General features: G+C 44.1%; 1 protein-coding gene across 1 annotated transcript in view; it reads right to left on the reverse strand.

Moving 5' to 3' along the window:
• Positions 1–5,792, reverse strand: part of ARHGAP11A (Rho GTPase activating protein 11A) — a 130,356-nt gene extending 124,564 nt beyond the window's left edge. The window contains exon 1 of the mRNA XM_081507085.1: positions 5,582–5,792. The gene's annotated coding sequence lies outside the window, so the exon portion shown is untranslated. The remainder of the gene's footprint in view (positions 1–5,581) is intronic.
• Between the last annotated feature and the right edge of the window lie 208 nt (positions 5,793–6,000).

The following is a 6,000-nucleotide window of genomic DNA, read 5'->3' on the forward strand; positions in this document are numbered from 1 at the left end:
CAGCTTGCTTTCAGCCCTGATCCCACAGAAGAGCTCCCAGTTTTTGGAAGATGAAGATGGTTAGAGTGAGGAAAAGGGGACAGAAGGCCCAGAAAGGGAGCTGGGAAGAGCCTTCCCTGCTCTGAGAAGGACAGGCCCATGCTAAGATGCACTTGAATGTCAAAATCAGCTAATGGAAATTTCCCTTTGTAAACACAGTCTTGTTTTTATATCAAGTCTTCGGGAATTTGATTCTGACAATTCCTCTTGAATTTCTCTGAATCATTTTTAGAAGATAGAATAAGCTGGAAGAAATAGGTGTTTAAGTGATGTCTGTGTCTCATGTGTGTGTGTGTGTGTGTGGACTTCCCTACAGCCCCTGAAATAAATTGGGGCTAAACTTGGCAACAGTTAATTTACTATAAATAAATATGCTAAGCAGTGTGAGTTACTTACCAGACTCTTCACCATAAATGTCCTACGTGGAAACTGACCCCTGCTTGACAGCTCAGCTATTTTAAAGCTACACGTACAAATTCCTCAGCTCTGCTAATCTGTAAAGTCTAAAATGTCCTTGCTTCTAGGCTCTGTGGGACTCTCTTGACAAGGAAAGTTGGTGTCAGGGAATAATTAGGTTCTGTTGGCAAGGAGGAGGGAAATGTCAAGAGCTTATTATTTCTGGTCACCTTGTTAGACATTTACATTGAAATGCTGCAGAAAATAACACAGACATGCAGAATATTCAAGTCAATGAGAATAATTGCACTGGTGGAAGAGAACTTAATTTATTTTACTTCAAAGCAACGAACTGTTTAGTTTTAGAGCACAGAATCTAACTAAAACAGAAATATACTAGACCAGTCTCCCCACAGAAGACTGACCAAAAAGGCTAGGTCTCACTGTCTCAACAAACTGGCTATCAGACATGGATGAAATATTTACATCAGTAACTTCCTTTACCCCATCCCTTGATAGGATGTTATAGATCTTACACATATTTTTCAGCCTATCTCTCCTAGTCTATCGTCATGAAGATCCAAATATGTAAGCCATGAAGAAAAGGTTCATAGCAGATGAGATTTTGTTGGAATAAATAAAGACTGATTTGTAACTCATAATCCCATTGAACAGAACATGACTCTCAAGAGAAACCATTATTTCTGCTTCTGACAAGTGCAGAATAAATGAATATTTCCATATCCAAATCCCAAAGTGATCAGCTCTTAGAAACATCAAGTTTAAATTAGTAAAATGATGACATTTTCATTTTTACATGGAGGCTGCAGCTGTGGAATATGAGGAAAACGAAAATTTTTAAGAAACCTGAGCAAATCAAGAAGTCTGAAGTATTGACGTCCATGAATGATAAGCCAGGACTCTCACTAAGATTTACCTGATCAGTTGGCAGGTAAGGTTGTAAGGTAAGGCTGTATGCTCTATTTCATTATGCCGTAATCACTGGGGCAAGCAGTATCTATGGGGTGTTCAGCATTGAGTGGATGTATCTTAGCTTGAGTTAGTGAGAACACTTAGCCCAAAGATAAGAGATGAAGACAGGAAATTACATGTAAACCCAATGTCACTATAAGGGCTTTACTGCATTCCTCAACACTTCATACTTTTGTATATAGACAAGAAATTTTACTAACATTCTCTCTTCCCCTCCAGACCACCCTGATCCCAATTTTCCTCTGTGTAGCTGAATCACTGGTCAGACTCATGGCTCCTGATTTACATTTAGAGAAATCAAGAAACACAGATTAAATTATTTGCTCAAGGTCACCAACGGCAGAACTGGATTCAGAAATGACTGCTTCTTGATTCTCTGGTTACTGTCTCTCTTCACTTTAGCATGAATGTCAAATATTTTTATTTGAATTAATTTTTATTTTGGGTCTCTATCTGCATGCAAAGTGCACACAGACTGTGTATCTCAGCCCCATGGCTGGAAGCAGCAGCCTGCTATTTCTAGCAGGCAATTCCATCCCCCTCTGGAACAAGGTTCCATGGACTTCAGAAGCTGGTCCCAGATTCTATGGGGATGTGCATGTGAACACATGCACATTTGTGGTGAGTGGGTGCATCAAGCTGATCTTGAGGGTCTGAGTGGACTCAGGATGCCTGTGAGGGCGGCATCTTTATGTCTGATCCCATGTGCGGGAGCAGCAGTCACGCAGCTCGGATCAGGTTCCCAGCTCCCTCAGGCTGCTCTGCCCTTGTCCGTGCAGAGGCCCCCTGGGGAGGCTTCAAAAGGGAGCCTTTGGCTTGCAAGGCATCGACTTGTCACCCGCTGCATTTGGACCTACTCAGCAGAATGTGCCTTCCCAAGGTGGCACAGAGGGTACAACCCTTTATACACAGTGACTCATCTGTAATCTCTAGCTAACAGGGAATTTAAGCAAAATCCGCTTTACAAGACCCAAGTGTGTGAAACTGGAGGTCAGTGTGGGGCAGAAACTATTCAGGTCAGCAGGAGGGCTGGGCCAGAGCCTCAACTTTTTCCATTTGGTGCTCTCTCGTCATCTTCAAGGCTTTGGCTCATCATGCTCTCCTGCCCTTTCCAGCCACCATTTTAATCATCAGCCTTGTGGCTTCTCCTCTCTGCTGCCCAGTGTCACTCAACTCCTCCTCCTTCCCCAGCCTCCCGAGCCAGGGCCAAAGGTTGTTTAAGGTCCTTGAAAATTCACTTTTGTCTCCCGCAAGGTGAAATGCTGTTTTTTGATGGAGCCTCACACCCCCAATGAGCTTGTGAAAATATTCCACACAAAAATAGCCTCATGCTGATTGTGTGAGTCAAGAGTTTTCACATATTTAGCCCCAAATTGCTCCCTCTGGTTTTCCTCCAGACTTACAAGATACAATCAATCATTTCTGGATCTTTCCAAAGAATCCTCTAAGATGATCCAAGCACTTTTTATTCTTTTCTTTTTTTCTTAAATAATGTCTTATAAGACTCACAACAGTTAGGTTTGGAACTTTACTGAAAACTACAGACCTGCTCTCTTGTCCTTACTCTGGTTGGGTGATAAGGTGGTGAGAAAATATGAGAGCACAGCTCTGTGAGAGGATGGACTTTATAGTGAATATGGCAGGATGCACGACTCTCTGCTTCTTCTTCCAAAGGCTGGGTTGCTTAGGGGCTAGTCCTGGGAGACTGGCATCAGGGAATCTTTCTTTTTTATTAATTTATTTTTAATTGAAGGATAATTGCTTTACAATGTTGTGTTGGTTTCTGCCATATGTCAACATGAATCAGCCACAGGCATACATATGAACCTCCCTCCCACCTCCCACCCTATCCCACCCCTCCAGGTTGTCACAGAGCCCTGGGTTTCAGCTCCCTGTGTCATACAGCAAATTCCCATTGGCTGTCTGTTCTACATATGGTAATGTGTATATTTCAATGCTACTCTATTTGGCCCACCTTGTCCTTCTCCAGGGCAGCAATGGAGACACAGACATAGAGAATCTTGAATGGAGCCTCAAGTTCACCCCAGGCGGGGCCCAAACCCTTGAAATTCCTGACATCCTGACTCTGTTTCCAAACAGTCCTCCAAACACAGGATGTCCTGACGTGAGTCCCTGAGCAGCTCTCACCAAACTTTTCCAAAACCAATTCACCAAATAAACTGGAGAACCAGTACCAGTCATCACTCCATTGCAGCCTTTCCAAGAGTCTTATCTGGGCTGCGTTCAGAATTTCCACTGGGGGAGAACATGGTCCCCTTTGAAGTCAAGAGGTTACGGGCAACAGAATTTACTTTGGGAAGACTCTACTTTCTGGCTTCAAACCTGTTCTTTCATTCTGTGTGGGTAAAATGAAGCTGTCCATGAATGAGGTGACAGGACACCTCACTAATGTCTGAGCAAAAGGCTTTTCTTTGGTTCGTTTTGAGAAAATATGTGTATATATACAAAAAATGTGTATAAAATGAAGTGAGAAGGGAATAATAATAACAAATAGTAACTAGAATGCCATAGCACCTCATATACCTGAGAAAGTTTGTGTATGTTTTATTGTGGTAAAACATACATAAAATTTACCATTTACACCATATTTAACAGTATGGTGTCATTAAGTACACTCACATTGTTGTGCAACCATCACCACTATCCACCTCCAGAAGTTTTTCATCTTCCTAAACTGAAACTCTGTGCCCATTCAACAATAACCTTCAATTCCCCCTCCTGTCAACCACAGGCAACCGCATTCTACTTTCTCACTTTCTGTCTCTCTGAATTTGACTGCTCCAGATACCTCATATAACTGGTATCCTTCAATATCCATCCTTTCGTGAAGTTACAAGCACTTCATGTGTTTTAACTTGTTTAATCATAATACTAGCTCCATAAGGTAAGATTGAGCTTCCCAGGTGGCACAGTGGTAAAGAATCTGCCTGCTAATGCAGGCCACTGCAGCCTTGATCTCTGGGTCAGGAAGATCCCCTGGAGGAGGAAATGGCTCCCTACTCTAGTTTTGTTGCCTGGAAAATTCCATGGACAGAGGAGCCTGATGGACTACAGTCTCTGGGGTTGCAGAGTCTGACATGACTGACCGAATATATGTATGTATGTATATAAGGTAGGATTACTAACCCATCTTATAGATGAGTACATTGAAACACAAATAGGTTAAGTGAGAAGTAGAAAGTAAATGTTCTGAGAGAAAGGAAAGATCTTCCTTAATTTGGTTCTCTGGACGCAGGGATCCACAAGGCACTTAAAGCAGAGACACAGATGCATAGAACAGTCTCATGGACTCTGAGGGAGAAGGTGAGGGTGGGACGTTCTGGGAGAATAGCATTGAAACATGTATATTATCATATGTGAAACAGAACACCATTCCATGTTCGACGCATGAGACAAATGCTCAGGACTGGGGCAATGGGATGACCCAGAGGGATGGGATGGGGAGGGAGGTGGGTGGGGGGTCCAGGAAGGGGAACACATGTAAACCCATGGCTGATTCATGTCAGTGTATGGCAAAAACTATTACAATATTGTAAAGTAATTAGCCCCCAACTAAAATAAATAAATTTATTTAAAAAAAAAAAAAAGCAGACAATCCTCTTGTTGGAGGAGCCTCTGAGCACCTGCCAGTCCCAACTTTCCACATAAGTTAAGGTCTGGGCAACTGGACAGGCACTCGCGCAGGAGAGAAGAGGGAATGTGTTGAATGAGTTAAGTGCCCCCTGTCCCCACCCCACCACCCTCCCAGCACGCGTCGCAGGCTGAGCTGGTGACCCGGGCAGGATCGGAGCCAAAGGACTAATCCATCACAAAATAGACGTTCTATTTTGGGCAGGCGGCAAGTGCAGATGCTGGGCGCCTGCACATCGCGGAGGCAGTATACAGGGAGGCGTCTGCGCAAGTCCTTTCGCACCCATGACTCCACTCACTGCCCAGTGAGGAGACAGGGAGTAGACAGAGGCAGCCGGTTATCAAAGCCTTAGGATGGTCGAAACTAGACAGGCTGGTGCCAGTGGGATTTCTTAGAAGAGCCCTTCTGAGAAACCCAGATCTCTTACCTCCACTATGTTCAGAGTCTGCAAAAGCCACCTCAGTTACCTCCCATTCCTTACAAATCCAACCCACTCCTTACCTCTTGATCCATCCTCCAGCCTCCACACCACTGTTTCCACTTCCATCACAGTGGATTTTTCTCCTAAATCCGTACAGGAGTCTGCCCAAGTCCAGACTCCAGGATGGAATTGATGACTGGGAGGAAATCACCACCCCAGTGTCTAAATTAGGAGAAGGAAATCACTCCTTCTGCCACTGCCACTGCCCCCAGGACACGTCCTGCTCAATGTGTTTCAGTGGCCAAAAGGCCTCGGTTTTTGATGCAGAGCAGCCCCTTTGTGCCCCCATGGAGAGTAAGTCCTCCTGCTTCCTCCTGTCCATAATCTTGGCCCATTTGTTCCCCTATTTACATTGAACTGGACAGAGCAGACCAGTAATTCCTTCAGTAGCTGCACTCCCAAGACAGGCCAGGAAGGAGAGTGGAAGGAAAAAGAAGAA

The sequence above is a fragment of the Giraffa tippelskirchi genome, chromosome 7 (assembly GCF_054371585.1).
Source record: "Giraffa tippelskirchi isolate mGirTip1 chromosome 7, T2T-mGirTip1v1.2.pri, whole genome shotgun sequence".
Lineage (NCBI taxonomy): Eukaryota > Metazoa > Chordata > Mammalia > Artiodactyla > Giraffidae > Giraffa > Giraffa tippelskirchi.